This window comes from Oryctolagus cuniculus, chromosome 19 (assembly GCF_964237555.1).
Source record: "Oryctolagus cuniculus chromosome 19, mOryCun1.1, whole genome shotgun sequence".
NCBI classification, from domain to species: Eukaryota; Metazoa; Chordata; class Mammalia; order Lagomorpha; family Leporidae; genus Oryctolagus; species Oryctolagus cuniculus.
Window position 1 is genome coordinate 45,273,196 of NC_091450.1, and position 24,507 is coordinate 45,297,702.

General features: G+C 49.7%; 1 protein-coding gene across 1 annotated transcript in view; it reads left to right on the forward strand.

Moving 5' to 3' along the window:
* Positions 1-3,115: 3,115 nt before the first annotated feature.
* Positions 3,116-24,507, forward strand: part of CALN1 (calneuron 1) — a 612,973-nt gene continuing 591,581 nt past the window's right edge. The window contains exon 1 of the mRNA XM_070064499.1: positions 3,116-3,361. The gene's annotated coding sequence lies outside the window, so the exon portion shown is untranslated. The remainder of the gene's footprint in view (positions 3,362-24,507) is intronic.

Consider the following 24,507-nt stretch of genomic DNA (forward strand, 5'->3'; position numbering starts at 1 on the left):
GCCAGAGCTCGAAACCTGGGATTCAGTCTGGGTCTCCCATGTGGGTCTCCCTCTCCCTCTCCCTCCTCTCCCTCCCCCTCCCCCTCTCCCTCTCCCTCTGTCTCTCCCTCTCCCTCCTCTCCCTCCCCCTCCGTCTCTCCCTCTCCCTCCTCTCCCTCTCCCTCCTCTCCCTCTCCCTCTGTCTCTCCCTCTCCCTCCTCTCCCTCCCCCTCCGTCTCTCCCTCTCCCTCCTCTCCCTCTCCCTCCTCTCCCTCTCCCTCCTCTCCCTCTCCCTCCTCTCCCTCTCCTTCTCCCTCTCCCTCCTCTCCCTCTCCTTCTGTCTCTCCCTCCTCTCCCTCTCCCTCTCCCTCCTCTCCCTCTCCTTCTCCCTCTCCCTCTTCTCCCTCTCCCTCTGTCTCTCCCTCCTCTCCCTCTCCCTCTCCCTCTGTCTCTCCCTCCTCTTCCTCTCCCTCCTCTCCCTCCTCTCCCTCTCCCTCTGTCTCTCCCTTTGTCTCGCCCTCCTCTCCCTCTCCCTCTGTCTCTCCCTCCTCTCCCTCTCCCTCCTCTCCCTCCTCTCCCTCCTCTCCCTCTCCCTCCTCTTCCTCTCCCTCTGTCTCTCCCTCTGTCTCTCCCTCCTCTCCCTCTCCCTCTGTCTCTCCCTCCTCTCCCTCTCCCCCTCCCCCTCCCTCTCCCTCCTCTCCCTCTCCCTCTCCTTCTCCCTCTGTCTTTCCCTCTCCCTCTCCCTCCCCCTCCCCCTCTCCCTCTCCCTCTCCCAAGTACTTGAGCCATGAGCTGCTGCCTCCCAGGGTGCACATCAGCAGGAAGCTGGATTGGAAGCAGCAGAGCCGAGAACTGAACCAGGCACTTGGATATGGGATGCAAGACTCCCAAGCTGCAACTTCTTCTCTGAGCCATGTGCTCGCCCTTAACAAAGTTTCGACTGGCACTGAGCCAGGCAGGGGGCACGGGGACACATGGAGAGGTTTGCTGGGAAGGCCCAGAGATGGACTCTAAGGTCCAGCGAGAGCCTTCCGTACCAGATTTTTCTGATTTTGGCAACCTGAGCTGGCTACGTGCAAGGTTCGTTGCTCAGAGAGGAGAGGCCAGAACCAGGGAGACCATGCCCAGTCCGCTCTGTCCATCACTGACTCCGGGGCCCTCAGGGACAATGCTGCACATTTTCCCAGCTCCTGCTACCTGCGTGCTGTCCCCGTGAGCTAAGAAGGTTTGGTCAAGCTTGGTGTCTGGATAATCGAACGTACTTTCTACAAGTCAGTATGGCTCATTTCTTCCTTTCTTTTTCTGTTAAAAGCACTGCCCCCTTAGTGCAATCCTGTCATTTTAAAAATCAGAAAACCTAGTGTTGGCATAGCAGTAGCAAATTGAGCTATCACTTGCAATGCCGACATCCTGTGTGGGAGCTCTGGTTGGAGTCCTGGCTGCTCCACTGCTCATTCAACTTCCTGCTGATGCTCCTGGGAAAAATCGGTGCAAGTACCTGGGCCCCTGACGCCAACATTAGAGACCTGGATGGAGTTCCTGGCTCCTGGCTTTGGCCTGGCTCAGACCTGGCTGTTGTGGCCGTTTGGGGAGTGAACCAGCAGGTGGGAGACCTTTCTCTCATTCTCTCTCTCTCTCTCTGTCACTCTATGTTTCAAACAAAGTAATAAATAAATCTTTTTTTAAAAAAATCAGAAAGAGAGGGAGGGGGTGATGTGTGATGTGTGATGTGTGTGGTCACCCCAGACCACAGCCCCACTCTTGTGCAAAGACACAGGCCGGAAGACTTCTGGCTACCGAGCACTGAGAGGCTGGGCTTCTGGTCTGTGCTTCCTAGTGGACACAGCATTAAAGATATTGTGCGGCCGGTGCCGCGGCTCACTTGGCTAGTCCTCCGCCTGCGGCACCAGCACCTCGGGTTCTAGTCCTGGTTGGGGTGCCGGATTCTGTCCTGGTTGCCCCTCTTCCAGGCCAGCTCTCTGATGTGGCCCGGGAGTGCAGTGGAGGATGGCCCAAGTGCTTGGGCCCTACACTCCATGGGAGACCAGGAGAAGCACCTGGCTCCTGCCTTCGGATCAGCGCGGTGCGCCAGCTGCAGCGGCCATTTGGGTAGTGAATCAACGGAAGGAAGACCTTTCTCTCTGTCTCTCTCACTGTCTAACTCTGCCTGTCAAAAAATAAATAAATAAAATAAAATAAAGATATTGTGCAAGGTGATCACAGGAAAATCAGCTCCTCTGAGCCACTCTGAGGATGAGACACAGAGGACTGGCCAAGACTGGGTCACAAATCCACCAGGCACTGCCCAAGCAGGAGGAAGTGAAAAGAGGCTGTGTGGCAAGGCATCCCTGTGGGTGACAGTCTTGAATTGGCACTGTCACTGATAAGATCTGTGCCCTGACAAAGGCACAAGCCAAAGCCAGGAGCCAGGAGCTTCTTCTGGGCCTTCCCAAACACTTGGACCACTTTTCACTGCTTTTCTCAGGCCATTAGCAGGGAGCTGGATCAGAAGTGGGGCAGCTGGGACATGAATCTATCGCTGTATGGGATGCTGGTGTCTCAGGTGATGGCTTTACCTGCTACACCACAACGCCGGCCCCACAATTATCACTACCTGTAAAGTACAGGTGCATGGGCGGGTTGTCGGGCTGCTGCAGGCCATATGTCTCGAAGCTGAGCAGGTAGATGTGCATGAGTGTACACACATGCATGTGCATGTGAACACGTGGCTCATGTATGTATAGGAGTGGACATGTGTGTGCAGTGCACATGGGCAGAGGGATGTGCATACGGACAGATGTGTGTTTACATGAGAAGTCATGTGTATGCACATGGGCAGGCGTGTGTGCACGTGTGTGTGTGTGTCCACGGTTGCCGTGTGTGCGTGCAGCTTCCATGGTGGCTGTCACAGGCAGTGTTCTCAGGATAGGAGCGCCCAGCAGAGATCACACCTCCCACCTTGCCTGGCAGTGTGGGGCCCAGCCCCACGCGTGGAGGGGGCGGCACCCACGGCGCTCTGCCCTTTCGCCTGGTCTGGGATTCGGCGCGCAGGACGTGGGCACTCGCGGGGGTGAGCAGCGCCTGGCCCACGGCTCTGCGTCCTCACTGGAGGGGGACCTTCTGCAGGGAGCTCTTGAGCAGCCAGAGTGGCCACGGCGGTGGCAGCAGCAAGAGCAGCACCGGCACCCTCCAAATTGGGACTCTAGCCCTTTAAATCTGCTCAGTTCCCAAAAAAGAAGAGGCATCAGACCCTGTTAATTAAAGCTCGCCCTGGTCCATCGTTCCGAGGAGCTGCAGAGCTGTGCTCCTGGCTGAAGGCTGGGAGATCCTCCTTAGCTCCCAGCCATGGTTCTTGGAGACTTTTCCCCGAGATCAGCAGGAGGTATGGTCCTTGCCGACGGCTCCCGGAGGCTTGTGTGGCTCTAAATCAATAATACCACTGACTGCATGGACGCTGCCTGGCCCCGCTTTCTCTCCCTCTTCCCCCTCTGCCGCCTCTCCAACCTCCCAGCTTGTGTGTAGTTGAGAGAAATCAAGTTTTCCTGGGGGTTCCCAGGAAGGGGTGGGGAGGAGACGCGGAGGTCGCTCCGACTGTGTTTGTTTCGGTCCTGGCTTCCCCCAGCTGCCAAAGTGGTTTGCAGGAGTGGGGGGAAATGAGGACCTTTTAGCTCTGGCTATTGCAAAACCCCAGCCTCCTGGCTGGGGGCCCTTGCTCCTGCGACTTCACCGCTACCCAAGCCCCTGACCTGCCACTCGGTTCTGAAGATGGCTGTGCGACCGCTCGCCTCCTGTGTTAGCAGAAAACTCATTCTGTTCAACTTTCTCCCTGGAAATCGTCCCAAAGGAACGCGGTGCCACCACTGTCCCCCAGGCTCCCTCCCCCTGTGCTCCGAATGCAGCTGGCAGGGTGAGAGGTGGTGGGCTGTAGGGGTTCAGGAATTCCTACCCCTGTGCCTTGCACCTTTTGAGGAAATTCGGGTTCTGTTGCAGAGCTGTTTTGCTTCAGGAATCTGCTCTATCCTGGCAGAGAGCGAGTAGATTTCTCTCTCTCTCTCTCTCTCTTTGCACATTGCATTTTGTAAATTGTACGCGGGCCCAGAGAACAGCTCCCTGCAAAATCTTCAGTGGTCTGCGTTCACCCCCACAGCCTTCACACGTGTCTCTGAAGCTGGCCAGGGGGTGGGGTAAGGGAGGGGTGAGCATTCTCATTGCTCAGAGTAACAAACAGTCCTTTGGGATCCCAGGGCCACGGTCCCTTCCTGGGGTTCCAATGCCTCCCCCTTGGGGGAAAGAGATGCAAGAGATATGGATGGCACTTTCGCTGGCTTTTCCCAGGGCTTGGACACACGTTGGATGAATAACAGCAGCTTTCACGCCTTGAGGCTTTCAACCTGAGCCAAAAACAGCTCCTGCAAGTAGGGATTTTCCCCAGAAGTGATTGCTGACAGTCCTAAACAACAGGACTTCCTGCGTGTGCAGCCCAGTCCCTTCCAACTCCCCCAGCAGAGAGGGGCGCCCTGTCTGGGTGACCAGCGCCTGCTTCCCCGGGCGCCGTGGGCACTGTATGATTCATGTTATCAGGATCGTAAAACTCTCAGCCGTGCCAAAGCTCCCACGGGAAGCCCTCGATGACGTTCCTAGTCGCTGAGACCACGGGTGGGCTTGGAAACTCTGAAGGAGGAGCCAGGGAGATGTGTTTCCTGCAAACGGAATGTGTTTTCTGCAAATGGAGTATGTTTGCTGCAAGAGTCAACACCCAGAGTTCTGTGATGCAGGATCAGGAAGGAAGCCCCAGAGAGGGGAGAGGAGGGTGGTGGTGGGGCAGGGGTGGATTTTCCAAGGCTGGAGGCTTCCTGAGGTCTGTGAGTGAGTTCATTGAGGCTGCCTTCATTGAGGAATTGGGGGTAGAAGCAGGGCTCAGGCCACAGGACGCAGGGTGAGTTTCTATGCCCACAGCAGAGGGGTCGGTGGAGAGGTCCTGATATGGAGTGGTGCACACCATGCTCCCCTTCTCAAAGGACTATGGGTGCTGCCTCTCTGTGCCTTGTTACTTGGGAGTCGCCAGCACCCTTCTGCTTCCCACGGGGATCCAACCCTGGGCTTTCCCAAAGAGGCCTGGGACAGACATCCGGGGCTCATGAGCAACGAGCAAATAAGTAGACTGTTCCTTGGTGTCTGTTTTTCTTTTCCAACTTAATGCCTATGTGTGTGTGTGTGTGTGTGTGTGTGTGTAATTTACTGACGGCTGCCGGCTTTTAAGGCGTTGTAAACGGGCGTTTCTTTGCTCAGGTTTGTGGCCTGTTGGTACTCTTTGCATGGGGCTATTGGATTAGCAGCGGTGGTGGACTGGGAGAGGCATGGCTTTATAACGGCGTGCGTCCTGGGCCAGCGATGTGCGCTTCGGTTTCTTCATCTGTCATATGGTTCAGCTGTCAGGCTCAAATGGAACAACTTAGCTAAAGTCTGTGCGTGCAGCAGCTCTCAGAAATAGGTCTCCTTCCCCCCAGTGCAGCTGCCTCCCGTTAAGCAAACATGAACAGGAAGACTCGAGCCATTTCAGCAGCTGTAATGACTCCTTCAGTGACCACTGGACCGTGTCTTTTTGGAGGGCAGGGGGTGACCTGTTCTGTGCCATTGCTCCCCTCCCGAAGGCTGGCAGGGGCCTGGCATGGTGTGAATGCCGCATCAAAGTTTACTGAGGTTCTGCGGACGTCTTCACCTTCAACGTAGGTGACTTTTAATGACTAAGCAAACCCAATTCTCACTCAGTTTACTTAAGATATACAGTGGAGCCAGACAGATCACAGAAGCCCCATGACTGCAATACATTTGGCCTAAAATATATCCATTTGTAGGGAAATGTGAATTGTAATAGTAATAATAATGAAAACCCGTCTCCTGCACGAGGACACGTACCGGGTGCCTGCGGGCTCAGGGGTGTCCTTGGAGCTCTTTTGATTGCCAAGGGCTATGGAGGCAGCTATGCCTCCCTCCTGAACCACTTCTCTGCGACAGGGGAAACCACTGGAGATGTCACTGTCACTCTGGGGTGCAGAACAAGGCAATCAACACATCAATCAATGAATCAATATGTTGATCTTGGCACCTTCTGGGGAAAGTGATTGATTCAATAAATATTTATCCTGGGTAATAGCCATGATCATAACTAATACTACATTCACTGAGAATCCCCCTAGGTAGGAACTGGGACACACACACACGCATTCACACGCACACACACACACACACACACACACACACACGAGAGTGACAGCAGCCCTGTTCTCAAGCAGAGAACCAGACAGGCTGGGAGACACACGAGTCCAGTAGAACTTGGGAACGCAGCACTGAGGCTTGACCCAAATAGGTTTCCAGTGAGGCTGCTTGCAAGGAAGTGATCCCCAAACGGAGCTGCCCCCCCAAAGAGAGGACTTCAGGGGAGCACTCCAGGCCGAGCTGGGGGTGTACGGGAAAAGCAGAGCTGAAAGGGCCACTTTGGGGGTGGTGGCCATTCCACTGTCGATGTGGGAAGAGGGGCGCTGGGGAGGCGGCGGCAGGGGTCAGCGCCCACGGGGCCCTGGGGGGTCTATGAAGGAGGGCACTTTATTCTGCAGGAGGCAGTGTCGCTTAGGGACTTTAAGCAAGAGGGTTACGTAGGAAAACCAAGTTCAGCAAACACGTATGGAGCATCAGTCCAACACCACGCTGCGGTCTAGGCGCTGGGATGCGGCAGTGAAGGACACAAGCAGAAGTCCCCGCCCTCATGGGCCTGTCATCCAGTGGGGGAGATAAAAAGGAAACAACCAGCGGCCCACACACACTGTGGTGTAGTGGGTCAGCCACTGCCAGCAGCCCCGGCACCCCATATGGGCTCCGGTTTGTGTCCCGGCTGCTCCACTTCCGATCCAGCTCTCTGCTATGGCCTGGGAAAGCAGTGGAAGATGGCCCAAGTCCTTGGGCCCCTGCACCCGCATGGGAGACCTGGAAGAAGCTCCTGGCTCCTGGCTTCAGATCGGCTCCGCTCCGGCTGTTGTGGCCATTTGGGGAGCGAGCCAGCTCTCTCTCTCTGTCTCTGTCTGTAGCTCCACCTCTCAAATAAATAAATAATAAATCTTTTAAAAAAAAAGGAAACAACCCAGGAATCATGGTGGGGCATGGGGCAGGGTGTGATCCTGAATACGGTGTAGCAAAAAGGTGCTGCAAGGTGGTGTTGGGTAAAGATGATTGGAGACGCAATAGGAATATTGGCCTTGACTTTGAGTGAGATGGGGGTCGATGCCCGGCCCTGAGAAGCAGAGAACTGTTTTTAAATGACCCTTCTCACTGCTGTACTGAGGAAGGATCAAGGGTGGGCAAAAACAGAGGCAGGAACACCAGCTAGGAGGTGAGTGTACATCCCAGGTGCGCAGTGATGTGGTCGGCCAGCTCTGGGGTACAATTCCTTTTATTTTTAGGAGGAGGCAATGGATTTGCTGGCAGCTGGGAGAGTTGTGTGAGAGGAAGGGATGAGTTGAGGATGACTCAAGCTGCTTTGGCCCGAGTCAGGCCCGATGTGGGAAGAGCAGGCTGGAGAGAAAGGCGGGGGGCTTACTTTGAGATGTCGGTTGAGCCTCCTCGCGGAGACACGGAGCAGGCAGTCCTGGGAGCACGGGGAGAGCTGGGCTGGAGACAGCCTTGGGAATCGTCCGAGTCCAGATGGCATTGAAAGCCACATCAGATGAGATCATCAAGAGACGGATGGAAGATGGAGAAGACACAGGACTGGATTCAGAGGCGTCACAGTTAAGCACAGGGAAGGAGAAGTCAGTCCAGGAGATTGACCAGAGAGCTCTCACCTGCTCAGAACAATTCTTTCACTTCCTTAAAGATTTATTTGTTTATTTGAAAGTCAGAATTACACAGAGAGAGGAGAGGAAGAGAGAGAGAGAGAGAGAGAGAGAGAGAGAGAGAGAGAGAGAGGTCTTCCATCAATGGTTCACTCCCCAACTGGCCACAATGGCCAGAGCTGTGCTGATCCAAAGCCAGGAGTCAGGAGCTTCCTCCGGGTCTCCCACATGGGTGAAGGGCCCAAGGACTTGGACCATCTTCTACTGCTTTCCCAGGCCATATGGGATCCATCCATATGGGATGCCAGTGCTTCAGGCCAGGGCGTTAACCTTCTGTGCCACAGCGGTGGCCCCAGGACCCAAGCACTTCAGCCATCACCTGCTGCCTCCCAGGGTGCACAGTAGCAGGAAGCTAGAGTGAGGAGAAGAGCTGGGATTCGGATTCAAAGCCAGGTACACCGATACAGGATGCAGATGTACCAAGCAGTGGTAGAACCGGTGTGCCAAACTCTCACCCTCATTCTCCCCAGTTTTAACTTGTCCGTTTCTCCTGGCTTCTTTCCACCTCCCTAGAGACCTGCTCAGAGCTTTGCCATCTCAAAAAAGAACCCCTTTGTCCCATTTTTCTCTTTTCCTTTACAGATACATTTTCCTTTCTCTTAGCCTTCATCAAACATACACTATATGTCAAGCTTGGAGAACACCTATGGAAAGAATGCCTGTTTCTTTTTATACCTTGTCGACGTCAATAAAGCATTTTGGATGTGTGTATATAATGAAATGCAAAATTTATAGTTATAACCCAAGCATAAAACATCCCCAAATTTATATCTGTGCTCTATAATACAACTTAGACTAGAGGAGCAAAATCAGAAAAAAAGTGGGGTACAGAAATAAAAAGTCATAAACTTCCATAAGAAAAAAAAATCAAGCCACTCATCTGAAAAAAACAAAGACAATGAGACCTTCTTAAAAATGTTTCCTGAACTGTAAGGCACAGACCAAAAAGTTCTTGTCTTATAACTGCATAGCTCAATACAGTTTTGCAACTGAATGCGCTGTATAACCAGACGTAGGACATGATCCCTACCTCACAGCCCCCCATCTACTCCTGTCCGGCTGACGCCCTTCCAGGGATCAGCATCATTTATTTACCTGTCTCCAGCTTTTCCATCCCTGCACCTGAGGTGGCACACTAGTTCCTCAAGGAAAATAAAAGGGCTTTGGCATTTCATTGTCCAAGAATACTTTTTTTTTTTTATTTTTGACAGGCAGAGTGGACAGTGAGAGAGACAGACAGAGAGAAAGGTCTTCCTTTTGCCATTGGTTCACCCTCCAATGGCCGCCACGGCCCGCACACTGCGCTGATCCAAAGCCAGGAGCCAGGTGCTTCTCCTGGTCTCCCATGGGGTATAGGGCCCAAGCACTTGGGCCATCCTCCACTGCCTTCCCTGGCCACAGCAGAGAGCTGGCCTGGAAGAGGGGCAACTGGGACAGAATCCGGCGCCCCGACTGGGACTAGAACCCAGGGTGCCGGCACTGCAAGGCAGAGGATTAGCCTAGTGAGCTGCGGCGCTCGCCAAGAATACTTTCTTTTGAGTTTTCATTTTTAAGGAATGCTGAAAGAATTAGGTGACCTGTACCCTTTGCCCATTCCCATAACTCACTTTGTCCAACAGGGAAATCCATGTGTGTATGTAGGGAAGCGTAAAATATCAAATTATACACCAAGAGTCAAGCGCAACGATTGACAGTTATTCTGCATCATTTGGGGGCCCAGCAAGAGAGAGTTTGCACACGAGGGACGGATGGTGCAACCTGGGCAGGGTAGGGGCTTCAGTGTGGGGAGGGCAGGCAACACAAGGGCTGGGAGCTCCCCTTGGATTTGGAAAATAGGAGGTGGGCAGAGCAGTTTCCTGGACCAGTGGAGGGGTGGAACCCAGCTTGAGGGAAGGGGTCAAAGAAGGATCTGGAGCCTTTGAGTGGAGACCACGGTTTCAAGCAGGATCATCCTTATGGGGAAGGAGAGAGAAGTGGGCAGGTAGAAAAGCCCGCAAAACCAGCGGGAGGGCCATTTCTCAATAGAACAGGAGATCATAGAGGCAAGAGATAAAGGGGAGAGGAAAGATGGTTCAGGGAGCCAGGATCCAAATGCTCACCTTCAGCATGCACCCCAGCACACACACACACACACACACACCCCAACACACACCGACGCACACCGACACACACACACACCAACACACACACACACACACCAACACACACACACACACCAACACACCCCAACACACACACACACCAACATACCCCAACACACACACCCCAAACACACCAACACGCACACACCCCAACACACGCCAACACACACACACACCCCAACACACACACACCCCAACACACACACCAACACACCCCAACACACACACCCCAACACACACCAACACACACACACCCCAACACACGCCAACACACACACACACCCCAACACACACACCCCCCAACACACACACACCCCAACACACACACACACCAACACACCCCAACACACACACCCCAACACACACACACACCAACATACACACACACCAACACACACACACACCAACACACCCCAACACACACACACACCCCAACACACACACCCCAACACACACCAACACACACACACCCCAACATACCCCAACACACACACCAACACACACACACACACACCAACATACACACACCCCCAACACACACCAACACACACCGACACACACACACCCCAACACACACCAACACACACACACACCCCAACACACACACACACACCCCAACACACACACACACCCCAACACACACCGACACACACACACCAACACACCCCAACACACACACCCCAAACACACCAACACACACACACCAACACACCCCAACACACACACACCAACACACACCAACACACACACACACACCCCAACACACACACACCCCAACACACACACACACCCCAACACACACCAACACACACACACCAACACACCCCAACACACACCAACACACACACACCCCAACACACACCAACACACATACACACCCCAAAACACACCAACACGAACACACACCCCCAACACACCCCAACACACACACACACACACCAACACACACCAACACATACCTCCTCTTGGTTTCTCCCCCTTGTTAGCTTCCTGGTCAGGGACCTTACCCCTGCTAGTGTTTTCCCAGGTTTGATGCTACTCTGTATCGAGCACACACTGCACACATAGGCTGGGCAGACTGTAGTCTGTCTTAAAGACAGGAGCAGTGTGTGTGTGTGTGTGTGTGTGTGTGTGTTGGGGGCGGCGGTGTCTGGCTTTATTTCAGCCACCATTCCCAGAATACAGGGGCTGCAGGGGACTCAGCCAGCACCCAGCCTGTGCCTTTATTTTCCAAACAAGGAAACTGTGGTTTCCTAACCAGGCAGAGTGAGCACCAGAGCTCTGCACCCAAATCCCATGCCGGCCTTGCATTTCATAGACTCCGCTCCTGGTCTCAAAAACGTGGGTGTTTGTCGAATTTGTCAAACTTCCGCACACATCAGAATAGCGCTGGGCCCCACATCCCTCCCGTTCAGCAGGTCCAGAAACAGGGCGAGAAACCTTGTCCCTAACTGCTTTCCCAGGCGAAGCTCTGGGAAGACCTCGCTGGACAGAGAGGCGCTCTGGGCAGGAGGGAGGCAGCAGAGGGGAGCAAGGCGAGACCTGGTCCATATAAACATTTCCTTTAGCTTGATCTCAGGGCCGAAGGAGTGGAGGTGGCTGGCTGCCAGGCCCTAGAGAATGAGCCCTTGGCCTTCCAAGCCACCCAGGGCTCCAAGGAAGGCAGTGGAACAGGCTGAGCGCTGAGCCTAATCCAGGCAGTGTGAACCACTCACGGGCTGTGAGCTTGTCCTTTCTGGCTCCCCAGAGAAGCCAGCACGTGCCCGCCCCCTCCTCACGCACCGTGGGAAGCACCTCCCAGCTTAAGGTCCCCTCCCAACAACGTTGAGCCCTGTACGCCCTCCCCACTCCCTGGGGCAAAGAGGGGGGAGGTGGCGCTCAGCTGGGTGTGACCCAAAGTCCCTCTTCAGTTGATTCCATTACCTCGGCGCTGGGAACATATGTCAAACGAATTCGGTGGCCTTGGCAGATTATTATGTGTTGAATTAGTGTGGTGAAATAAAAACTATAATAAAGCTGTACCGCGCTCTTAAATTGTTAAAATTTATTATAAAACGTGCATAGTTATTAACTGATTTTCGCCTGTGTGCATTTGCCCGCGCCCGAAGCCAGGGAGATGAAAAGTGGCTGTGTCAAAAGCAGGCCGGGAGACTTGGCTCCCGGAATTCTCCCGAGAGTCCCAGAACCGGGAGAGCAAATTCACACATTCGCAGAGAGCCCTGCGGCTGGCAGCTGCAAATCTCAGTGCCACAGGAAGGAAACCCATCTGTCCATTTCAAGGAGGCCCCGGGCAGGCAGGCTGGGGGAGGCGTGGACAAATGACTCCTCTGATTGTTTACTCTTGGGAAGCCCAGTCCCTCACCCTCTGTTGTCCTGGGACCGAATGTTCCAGCCTCCTCTGCCGTCTTCCTACCCTGTATTTTGAGAATCCAAAGAAGGAGCCAAGTAGTCCAGCTCATTTGGGGCCATTTCCCAACAGAGTCAACAGCAAGGCAGTGTCCCTGGGGCTGTCCCGTGTCCCTTGCAGCCCAGGTAGGAGGCCAGGGTGTCTTGCCTCACTGAGGCTGCTCTCTGGGGGCAGGTGGAGGACGATGATGATGACCCCTTGCATTACTCCATATGGTGCAGGGGGCTCTGGCTTTCCAGTGTGCACTTTGTTTTTGTTTTTTGACAGGCAGAGTTAGACAGTGAGAGAGAGAGAGACAAAGAGAAAGGTCTTCCTTCCGTTGGTTCACCCCCCCAAATGGCGGCCATGGCCGGTGTGCTGCGCTGATCCGAAGCCAGGAGCCAGGTGCCTCTTCCTGGTCTCCCATGCGGGTGCAGGGCCCATGGACTTGGGCCATCCTCCTCCAGTGTGCACTTTGAACCAGACCCAAGTACCTGTCTTGACCCTGGCCGTTTGGGGGCTATGTATCCTAATTTTATATTCCAATTTCTTGCCCTTACAAAGATAACAATTTGAAGCAGGGTGCACTCATACAGTGCATGACAGCAAGATGTATGAGAAATAGAGAGAGAGAATATATTCATGCGTGAGTGTGGGCAACCCCACACAGAGACACCTGTCGCGAGTGGGCTAGAGTATTGTTGCCGACAAAGACAGAGTGTGTGTTGGGGGGGGAGGGCGCAGAGAAGGATCAACAAGGGTAAGAAGCCAGAAAGGCTAAAAAAAGGGGCCACTCTGGGTGTAGGGGGCGGTGCCCTGACTGAATATACACACAGGGTGGATTTTAGTGTGTGCGAGGCTTTCTGGGAGTTCCACAGCGCCTCCTTGTGGAATTCAGCATCCACGTGGCCATCATGGCGTCTCCTCCTTCCTAATCTCAGTGAGGCAAGGTGCATCCTGGGAAAGTGGATCTACTGGATTGACAGGTAGAGGGCGGGAGGTACAAGGCAGGGCTGTGCCGAGATGGTGGGGGAATCTTACCTAATCTTCCTGCTCAGCTCCTGCAACTCACTTTGAGCTGTCAGCTACATCCTTATGGCTCTACTCAGCCTGGGTCCTTTCTGCCTATACTCTGAAACAAGTTAGATCTCAAATTTACCAAAACAAACAAAACAACAACAACAAAAAAAGTTGAGACATGTCTGCTTGAGAAAAAAGCAAGAAAGAAGAGCTCAAAATGTTACCCAAATGCCAATGCCAAGGCTGGGCTTTTTTTTTTTTTTTTTCATTATCTGTCCCTCGAGTTGGTCTTGGAGTATCTATGGGGCAGGTCTGTAGGTTTCCACTTGAGGGGTGGGGGCAGGAGACATTGGCACAGTGCAGGTACTTGGGGGATTGGGCCCTGACCTTGGGGTGGGCTCGTGGCCTTGCCATGATCCGTGTGGTCCTTGGTGAACCAGAAAAGAAATATAGGCCCCATATGGAGAACCCCTCGGTTTCACAGACGCTCTGGCAGAGGGCCCTGTAGCCTGTTTCTAGTTAGTTCTTGTTTATAGAGCATAGCTGATGCCCAGACTAAAGTCACACTAAGGGCTGGGGTCTAGACTCCATGGTGGGGTAGATGGTGTTTGGACAGCAGCTACTCAATAAATTTTTCTGATCTTGTGGCATAAAAGTTGCCACATGGGCAGGAACGCTGGGAGCAAGGTGACCAATTTGAGGGTTCCTCCAAAAGTTCATGGAAAATGGAATTAAAAGATACACTTATTTGGGTCCAAAAATGTTGAAATCCATGCATACGTGCAGCCTTCCAAAAGTTCATGGAAAATGTGTATTATGAAAAAAGAACTGCAGGGATTTCAATGTTTTCTTTTTGGTATCAAAATAAATTTGCCCTTGAATACTGTTTTCCCCACAAAGATTGCGATGTATCTTATCATCCTGAAGAAGACTGGGTGGTGCACGTTTTTTTCTCCTGGGTACTCACTGATTTGGAGGAAATGAAATTGTACCAGCAGATATGTCTGACACTTGGGCTCCAGGGAGAAGACCATGCACCCCGCGTCTTCCCTTTTCTGCTTTATATCCTGAAGTTGTTCCGTGGGGGTTGTAGGGAGAATAATACATGTTTGCATCAACTAGAGCAATGGCTTTATTCTTTCCCCACTCTCCCTGGCATGGTCGTACTATCTACAGAGACGATGACAGAATTGCACGAATAGGTAATAAAGCGACATCTAGTTAGCTCATCAGCACAGCCTCTTTGGCCAGGCAGAGTGGTTTCCTAGTGTTCAAAGGCAGAGAAATTGCTGATGTGAGAGCTGGTGATTGCTGAAGTGGATCGTAAAGTGGCCAACGTAAGAGAGTCACGGTGCACGGCCGAAATCCAACATTCAGGATCCATTTGTCTGTTCTCTGCCTTGTTCCAGAAAAGAGGCAAGGCGTTTTGCAAAGAGGCATATCCTGTTGCAAGGCATAATTAAGTGAAAAATAAATGGATGAAGAAAATAAGACAAGAGGAAAAACAAGACTGGGGATATGCAAAGAGCACAGTTTAAGGCAGAAAATTCGTGGCATCGATTCCAGTGCATTTGATGGAAGTGGGGATCTAGGGTGGTCCCGAGTGTTTTCTCAGCCACACAGACAGGGACACAGTCCCTTATTGAAGACCCTGCAACCATGGGATTAAACAAGCCTGGATTTGGGTTTGGGAGGAACATTGCTATTCTTGTTCCTGGAGGCAGAGAGAAAGATTCTCCAAGGATCCTCAAAGATAGAGCATGGCACAGCACAACAGCAGCATCTCTTTTTTTTATTTTTATTTTTTGACAGGCAGAGTGGACAGTGAGAGAGAGACAGAGAAAGGTCTTCCTTTTCCTTTGGTTCACCCTCCAATGGCCACTGCAGCCGGCGCATCATGCTGATCCGACGGCAGGAGCCAGGTACTTCTCCTGGTCTCCCATGAGGGTGCAGGGCCCAAGCACTTGGGCCATCCTCCACTGTACTCCCGGGCCACAGCAGAGAGCTGGATTGGAAGAGGGGCAACCGGGACAGAATCCAGAGCCCCGACCGGGACTAGAACCCTGGGTGCCGGCGCCGCAGGCGGAGGATTAGCCTAGTGAGCTGTGGCGCCGGCCTGACAGCAGCATCTTGAGTGCATTCTAGTTCCTTCTAGTGGAAGGAAGTCAGTAAGGCTGTCTCTGAGCACATTCTTCTAGGTAAAAGGATGGGTAGGGGCCTGGAGCTGTCCCAAAACCTTCTCTGAAGGTCTCACTTAATCCTGATTAAATTTTGATGTTTTTCGTTTCGTTCTAGCCAATCTCCACAATGAGTGGTTCCGTGAAGTGGGTAGCGTCAGAGATGGCTGCAGTGTTTTGTTCTTTATTTTTAATTCAAAAATGTATTTGAAAGAGAGATAGAGAGTGATCTTCTAAGTATTGGTTCACTTCCCAAATGCTTGCATCAGCCAGGGCGGGTCCAACCCAAAGTCAAGAGACAGGAACTCAGTCTGGGTCTTCCACAGGAGTGACCAGGCCCCGTGTTCTTGAGCCATCACCTGCTGCCTCCCAGGGTGTGCATTAGCAGGGAGCTGGAATTGAAAGCAGAGCTGGGACTTGAAATGAGGCATTTCCACATGGGATGTGGACATCCCAACAGTATCTTAACCACTGCACCAAATGCCCCCACCCCACCGTCACCGCCACGGTAGTGTTTAAGGTGGGTGCATGTGCACATGTACATGTGTGCACACACTTGTGAGTTAGGGGGATGATAGAGGATGGGGGTGCACTGACCAGGCAGGTTTTTTTTGTATACCCCAACCTTTCAACTTTGTTTCTGTCATTTGGTATCTTGGGGTGCCTCATAAGGTTGTACCTGGAGAAAGGAGTCCTTTACTGCCTAGTGCTTTATGACCATGGTTGAGAAAATCAACTAATGCCTGGATACGTCAAATGTGGCACAGATACACAATGCAATACTAGTCAGCCATGAAAAGGATGACATCTTTTTTTTTTTTTTTTTGACAGGCAGAATGGACAGTGAGAGACAGAGACAGAGAGAAAGGTCTTCCTTTGCCGTTGGTTCACCCTCCAGTGGCTGCCGTGGCCAGTGCACTGTGGCCGGAGCACTGCGGTGATCCGAAGCCTGGAGCCAGGTGCTATCCTGGTCTCCCATGGGGTGCAGGGCCCAAGCACTTGGGCCATCCTCCACTGCACTCCCTGGCCACAGCAGAGAGCTGGCCTGGAAGAGGGGCAACCGGGACAGAATCCGGCACCCCAACCGGGACTAGAACCCGGTGTGCCAGTGCCACTAGGCGGAGGATTAGCCTGTTGAGCCGCGCATCTTATCTTTTGCACAACATGGATGGAATTGGAGGTCATTTTGTGAAGTGAAGTAAGACAGGCACAGACAGACAGGCACCTCGTGATCTCGGTCTGATGAGGAATCTAACAAAACTGGTCTTGGGCCTGGAACCAACCTAAATGCCCATCAATGGTAGACTGGGTAAAGAAATTATGGGATATGTATTCTTTAGAATACTATACCGCAGTAAGAAACAACGAAATCCAGTCATTTGCAACAAAATGGAGGAATCTGGAACACATCATGCTGAGTGAAGTAAGCCAGTCCCAAAGGGACAAATACCATATGTTCTCCCTGATCGGTGACAACTGACTGAACACCAAAAAGGAAACCTCCTGAAGTGAAATGGACACTATGAGAAATGGTGACTTGATCAGCATAGCCCTGACTGCTAATGGACAACTTAATACATTATCCCTCATAGTATTTTTTTTTTGTCTGTTCTACTTAATATGACTGGTTTAATTCTGTAATTATCACACAGTTATTCTTAAGTGTTGAAAATTAACTGAAATGTGATCCCTGTTAAACATAAAAGTGGGTATAAGAGAGGGAAGAGATGTATAATTTGGGGCATGCTCGGGCTGACTTGCCCCAATTGGTAGAGTTGGAAACATACTAGGGGATTCCAATTCAATCCCATCAAGGTGGCATGTGCCAATGCCATCTCACTATTCCAAGTGATCAATTTCAGTTCACAATTGATCATAATGAAAGGACTAAGAGTCAAAGGGAGCACATAAACAAGTCTAGTATCTGCTAACACTAACCGATAGAATAAATAAAGGGGAGAGTGATCCAACATGGGAAGTGAGATACTCAGCAGACTCATAGAATGGCGGATGTCCTAAATAGCACTCTGGCCTCAGAATCAGCCCTAAAGGCACTCGGATCTGGCTGAAAAGCCCATGAGAGTATTTCAGGCATGGAAAGCCAAGACACTCTGGCAAAAAGATCTCTGTGAGTGAGATCCCAGTGGAAAGAACAGGTCTTCAAAGAGGGAGGTGCCTTTCTCTGAAGGGAGGAGAGAAACTCCACTTTGACTATGACCTTGTCTAAACAAGATAAGAGTCGGAGAACTCAAGGGGCTTCCATAGCCTTGGAAACTCATGACTGGTGCATAGGGAGATTACTGATGCCATAAACAGGAGTGTCAATTTGTAAAGTCAACAACAGGAGTCACTGTGCACTTACTCCTCATGTAGGATCTCTGTCCTTAATGTGCTGTACACTGAGGCTTAATGCTATAACGAGTACTCAAACAGTATATTTCACTTTGTGTTTCTATGGGGGTGCAAACTGTTGAAATCTTTACTTAATGTACACTAAACTGATCTTCTGTTAAAAAAAAAAAAAAAAAGAAACTATCAATTCCCAACTTGACTCTCACTGGGATTAAACATGACAATAGGTCTGATCTGATTTCATCATCATTTAAAAAAAAATCATCTATTATTTTTCACTTTATGTTTCTGTGTGGGAACAAACTGTTGAAATCCTTACTTAAGGTATAATAAGCTGATCTTCTGTATACTAAGATAATCGAAAATGAATCTTGATGTGAATGGAAGGGGAGAGGGAGTGGGAAAGGGGAGGGTGGTGGGTGGGAGGGACGGTATGGGGGGGAAAGCCATTGTAACCCATGAGACGTACTTTGGAAATTTATATTCATTAAATAAAAGATAAAAAAAAAAAAACTGGTCTTGGGGAAGAATGGGTACCAGAGGCTGGGGAGATTAGGAGTGCGGGAGAGATGGGGAAATGTTGATTAATGGGTACTAAGTCCCTGTTAGGTATTTAGATATTCTGGTGTTCTATTGCTCATTAGGCTGATTCTTTGTAATGTGCTGTAGTTTTTAACAACAACACAAAGCTACAAAGATTTGCAATGATTTCACCATAAAGAAATGATAAGTGGTTGCTGTGACTTGGACATCACACAAGACACCCTGTGAATATGTAGAGTTTCTACATGTCATTTAAAATTTTAAGAAAGAAAAATGGGCTGGCTGGACTCCCTGGGTGGTGGTTGTCCCAACAGCCTGAGCTCTGGGCAGTGAATTTTGAGGTGATTCTCCTTGACAACAACTTGGAGGACGGTTGGTTGCCCTGGGCGGCCAGTTGCCCATATGCTTTAACAGTTGGTAGAACGGGAGGTGGCACTGAAATCCCCTTATGGACGCTGAGACGGTGACCAGGACACCTTCCGGAAGAGGACGGCACCAGGACACAGCTAATGCTGGAACATTCCATGAGAGCCGGCATGTACTCTGATGGTTAGTTATTTTTGAAAAATCACTGCACCTTTGAGAATTAGGGGATCTTATGTGAAATCCATACGTGGCATAAAAACTTTTAATCTAGAAAAAAAATGAAAGCAAGAGACCTAGTATCTACCCCAGTAATTCATTTCCCTCTAAAAACTCCATTTTGCTGAATTGTTATATCCTGGTGTATCCTCTGACATAAGTTAACTACAAATTAAATACCTAGATCCTGGAATGAGTTATCTCTATGGATATATGTGTGTGTGTGTGTGTGTGTGTTTATTTGGACTCTAAGGCAGTTAAATAATGAATTTTTCAAAAATGATGACATTAGGTTTCAGAGTAGCTGATCTACAAATTTTCTTTCTGGCAGAAATTACAGGTCAAAGCCACTTGTCTATAACAGCCACTACTGATTTATGACCAAAAAGCCCATGAAAAACGAAGAGTGATCATTCTGTTCTCTATCCACGCTCAGTTCACCGAGATCTTTCTGGGCCTCAAGTCACAAAGGCAGACAACTAAGAGGGAAGAGCCCAGCCGTCCACCACACTGATTCTGAGGGGCACTTCCTATGTGAGGTTTTCTGATCTAGGTGTTGGGAGTACCTCAAGGAACAGGATCAACAAGGTTCATTACAGTTCTCGCATTCTAGAGGTGAAAGAAAGCAAAGACATGGCAGATATTTTGTTTTGAGGATCCTAATTCTGGCATCTGAATCAACTGGAGATTGGCACCAACTGTAATAGCCACCCCTACGAGTTCCAAGAACCCCCTTGGATGCCCAAAGCTGTGGACAGCATCGAATCCTATACATGCTATCTTTTCTCCTATGCATACATGAGTACCTGGAAAAGTTTGTGGCAAAATGGAGTTAAAAGATAAGCATATTTTGGTGCGAAAGAATGAAATCTGTGTATAGTTTTTTTCATAATTTGCATTTTCATGAACTTTTTGAAAATGTCTCATATACATAGATTTCCAAATTTTGGGGACACACAAACTTTTATGTATTTTAAAGCACATTTATTTATTTTTAGTTGAAAGGCAGAGTGACAGAGAGAGAGGGAGAGATAGAGATCAATCAGAGATCCATCTTCTATCTGCTGGTTCACTCCCCAAATGCCCACAACAGACTAGACTTGGGCTAGACTGAAGTTAGGAGCCAGGAACTCCTTCTAGGTCTCCCATGTAGGTACAGAGCCGAGACTCAAGTACCTGGGACACTGTGGCTACCTTTTGGGTGCATTAGCAGGAATCTGGACCAGAAGAAGAGATGGGCACTCTGCAGTCACTCCAATAGGGACTAAGGGCAAATCTGAAGTCGCCGCTTAACCTGCTACAGCTTAGCACTGCCCCTAAGCTTATCTTTTAATTCCATTTTTCTACAAACTCTTGGTGCCCTGGTACATACCTATGATAAAATTTAATTTAAAAAGTAGGCACAGCAAGAGATTAACAACTGTAACTGATAATACAAATAGAAAAATTCTAAAACATGATTTAATAAAAGTAATTTGAGATCCTTCATGTAGGTCATTTTTTTTGCCACAGTGTCATGGCTTTCCATGCCGAAATGCTCTCATGGGCTTTTCAGCCAGATCCAAATGCCTTAAGGGCTGATTCTGAGGCCAAAGTGTTGTTTAGGGCATTTGTCATTCTATGAGTTTGCTGTGTAGCCTGCTTCCCATGTTGGATCATTCTCTTGTTTTTTTTTTTTTTTTTTTCATTATTTAACTTTTATTTAATGAATATAAATTTCCAAAGTACAGCTTATGGAGTACAATGGCTTCCCCCCCATAACTTCCCTCCCACCCGCAACCCTCCCCTTTCCCACTCCCTCTCCCCTTCCATTGACATCAAGATTCATTTTCAATTCTCTTTATATACAGAAGATCAGTTTAGGATATATTAAGTAAAGATTTCAACAGTTTGCACCCACATAGAAACACGAAGTGAAAAATACTGTTTGAGTACTAGTTATAGCATTAAATCACACTGTACAGCACATTAAGGACAGAGATCCTACATGAGGAGTAAGTGCACAGTGACTCCTGTTGTTGACTTAACAAATTGACACTCTTGTTTATGGCATCGGTAATCACCCTAGGCTCTTGTCATGAGTTGCCAAGGCTATGGAAGCCTTTTGAGTTCACCGACTCTTATCATATTTAGACAAGGCCATGGTCAAAGTGGAAGTTCTCTCCTCCCTTCAGAGAAAGGTACCTCCTTCTTTGATGACCTGTTCTTTCCACTGGGATCTCACTCGTGGAGATCTTTCATTTAAGTCAATTTTTTTTTTTTGCCAGAGTGTCTTGGCTTTCCATGCCTGAAATACTCTCATGGGCTTTTCAGCCAGATCCACATGCTTACTTAAGGGCTGATTCTGAGGCCAGAGTGCTGTTTAGGACATCTACCATTCTATGAGTCTGCTGTGTATCTCACTTCCCATGTTGGATCGTTCTCTCCCTTTATTATTCTATCAGTTAGTATTTGCAGACACTAGTCTTGTTTATGTGATCCCTTTGGCTCTTAGTCCTATCATTGTGATCAATTGTGAACTGAAATTGATCACCGGGACTAGTGAGATGGCCTTGGTACATGCCACTTTGATGGGATTGAATTGGAATCTCCTGGTATGTTTCTAACTCTACCGTTTGGGGCAAGTCAGCTTGAGCATGTCCCAAATTGCACATCTCTTCCCTCTCTTATTCCCACTCATATTTACCAGCGATCACTTTTCAGTTAAGTTTCAACACTTAAGAATAACTGTGTATTGATTATAGTATTCAACCAAAAGTATTAAGTAGAACAAACAAACAAAAATACTAAGAGGGATAACGTATTAAGTTGTTCATCAACAGTCAGGGTAAGGACTGATCAAATCACCATTTCTCATAGTGCTCATTTCACTTTAACAGGTTTCCTTTTTGGTGCTTGGTTAGTTGTCACTGATCAGGAACAACATATGATATTTGTCCCTTTGGGACTGGCTTATTTCACTCAGCATAATGTTTTCCAAATTCCTACATGAAGGATCTCTGTGAGTGAGACACCAGTGGAAAGAAGGGGCCATCAAAGAAGGAGGCACCTTTCTCTGAAGGGTGGAGAGAACATCCACTTTGCTCATGGCCCTGTCTAAATAGTGATGGAGTTTGTGGATTCAAAAGGCTTCCATAGCCATGGCAGCTCATGACAAGAGCCTCAGATGATCACTGACATCATAAATAAGAGTGTCAATTGTTAAATCAACAGGAGTCACTGTGCACTTGGTCCCCATGTAGGATCTCTGTCCTTAATGAGTTGTACTAGGAGAACTAACAGTAAAACTTATCTTCAAATAGTACTTTATACTTCATGTGTCTGTGTGAGTACAAATTGTTGAAATCTTTACTTAGTATAGAGTTGGTCTTCTGTATATAAAGATAATTAAAAATGAATCTTAATGAAGAATGGGATGGGAGAGGAAGTAGGAGGTGGGACGGGAGTGGGGTTGGGAGGGTGGGTATGGGAGGAAGAACTGCTATATCCCTACAGCTATACCTATGAAATTTATATTTATTAAATAAAAGCTTTCTAAAAAAAGAAAAAAAAAGTAATTAGAAACTTACAACTGTTCATTTCTGGAATTTTCCATTTAATAGTTTCAGACACAAGAGGAAAGCAAAACTGTGGATGAGAGCAGTGGGGGGGGGTACTGTAATTGTCTTTTCTGTCGAGGCCATATCACATCTTCATGGTTTTTTTTGTTTGTTTATTTGTTTGTGCATGTAGACACATTGCATTGTGCCCTAAACTTTGTGAATGATGCATTATGCAGATTCATCTGGGTTCATCTAAAGATCCGTTTGTTGGTTTCTGCTGTAGCAGGGAGTTAACTCCCTGTCACTTCTCCTAGGCTTCTCTGGGATGCTTGGAGTCTCTTCTATTGCATAGATTAGGAGGTTAAGGACAGGTCTGGCAGCTTCTTACAAACTGTGATTCCCTCCTTTTCTGTTACGTCCCTCTCACTCTCTAGCTGTTGTTCTGCCGGCTGTATTCAGGATTCCTCAACAGGAGTGTGTTGGATGGCTGGCCTTACCTGGGGATGCTTGGGGTTGTCCTTCGGTTAAAGTCACAGAAACAGAAAAACACAAGGCAGGCGTTCAGCCTAGACCTTAAGAAGCCAGTTAGGACATCCGTGTCCTGCACTGGAGTGCCTGGACGCAATACCTGGCTCCAGCTCCTGATACCAGCTTCCTGCTATGCAGCCCCCAGGAGGCAGCAGCGAGGATTCAAGTCGTTGGGTCCTTGCCACCCCTTGGGAGACCCAGATAGAGTTTTGGGCACCTGGCTTCACTCCCCCACTGACACTCTCAGCCATCCAGGGCATTTTGAAGTGAACCAACTGGGCCGGCGCCGTGGCTCACTAGGCTAATCCTCCACCTGCAGCGCCTGCACTCTGGGTTCTAGTCCCGGTCTGGGCGCCGGATTCTGTCCCAGTTGCCCCTCTTCCAGGCCAGCTCTCTGCTGTGGCCAGGGAGTGCAGTGGAGGATGGCCCAAGTGCTTGGGCCCTGCACCCCATGGGAGACCAGGAGAAGCACCTGGCTCCTGGCTTCGGATCCGTGTAGTGCACTGGCCTCAATGCATTGGCCGTAGCAGCCATTGGGGGTGGGGGGTGAACCAACGGAAGGAAGACCTTTCTCTCTGTCTCTCTCTCTCACTGTCTAACTCTGCCTATCAAAAAAAAAAAAAAAAAAAAAAAAAAAGAAGTGAACCAACTGTCTCACTGCCTTTCAAAATCATCCTGTGCCTTTCTCTTTCCCAGTGATCAGTCCCTCTTTAACTTGGCCTGTGTCAGGCCACTCCCCAGTACCTTCTGATTGTCGTCTTTTAGCTATTGTTCAGCATTTAAGGTTGCTATTTGGAGGCGAGCTGGTCAAACATGAGCTATTCTATTATTTTAAAAACTCTAAAACTTAGCAAATAAACAACAGACAAGATCACTTCCAGGTGGGGTTAAATGCTATGGGGCAGGGGAGTATGCGCACGGGGCCACCTCCCATGAGTGGCAGGGGAGAACTCCTCTGAGGAGGTGACATTGGGCTGAGACCTGGGTGATGGCGAGAAGCCAGCTATGCATGGCTTGGGGCACGAGCACTGCAGAGAGTACATCAGGTACTGTCATGCACCATGGAGCATTTCGGTCAAGGAAGAAGCGTCTATACGACAGAGGTCCCGGTACATGCTAGGGCCTGATGATGTTGTGAGCACCTTAGCTTGCGTAGGGACGCTCTGATGTTTGCACAGTGTTGGGATTCCCTATGGAGGCGTTTCTGAGATGGCAGTCCTGTTGTTAAGTGACCCAGGATTGTGTAGAGGTGAAGACGCAAGAATGAGCTTGGTCATTCACAATGCAGGGACTAGTCCCCAGGAACAAGGAGAAGGGGCAGTTACGGAGACAGCAGGTGCATTCCGCAGCTAGCATTGGCATTTTGTTCCA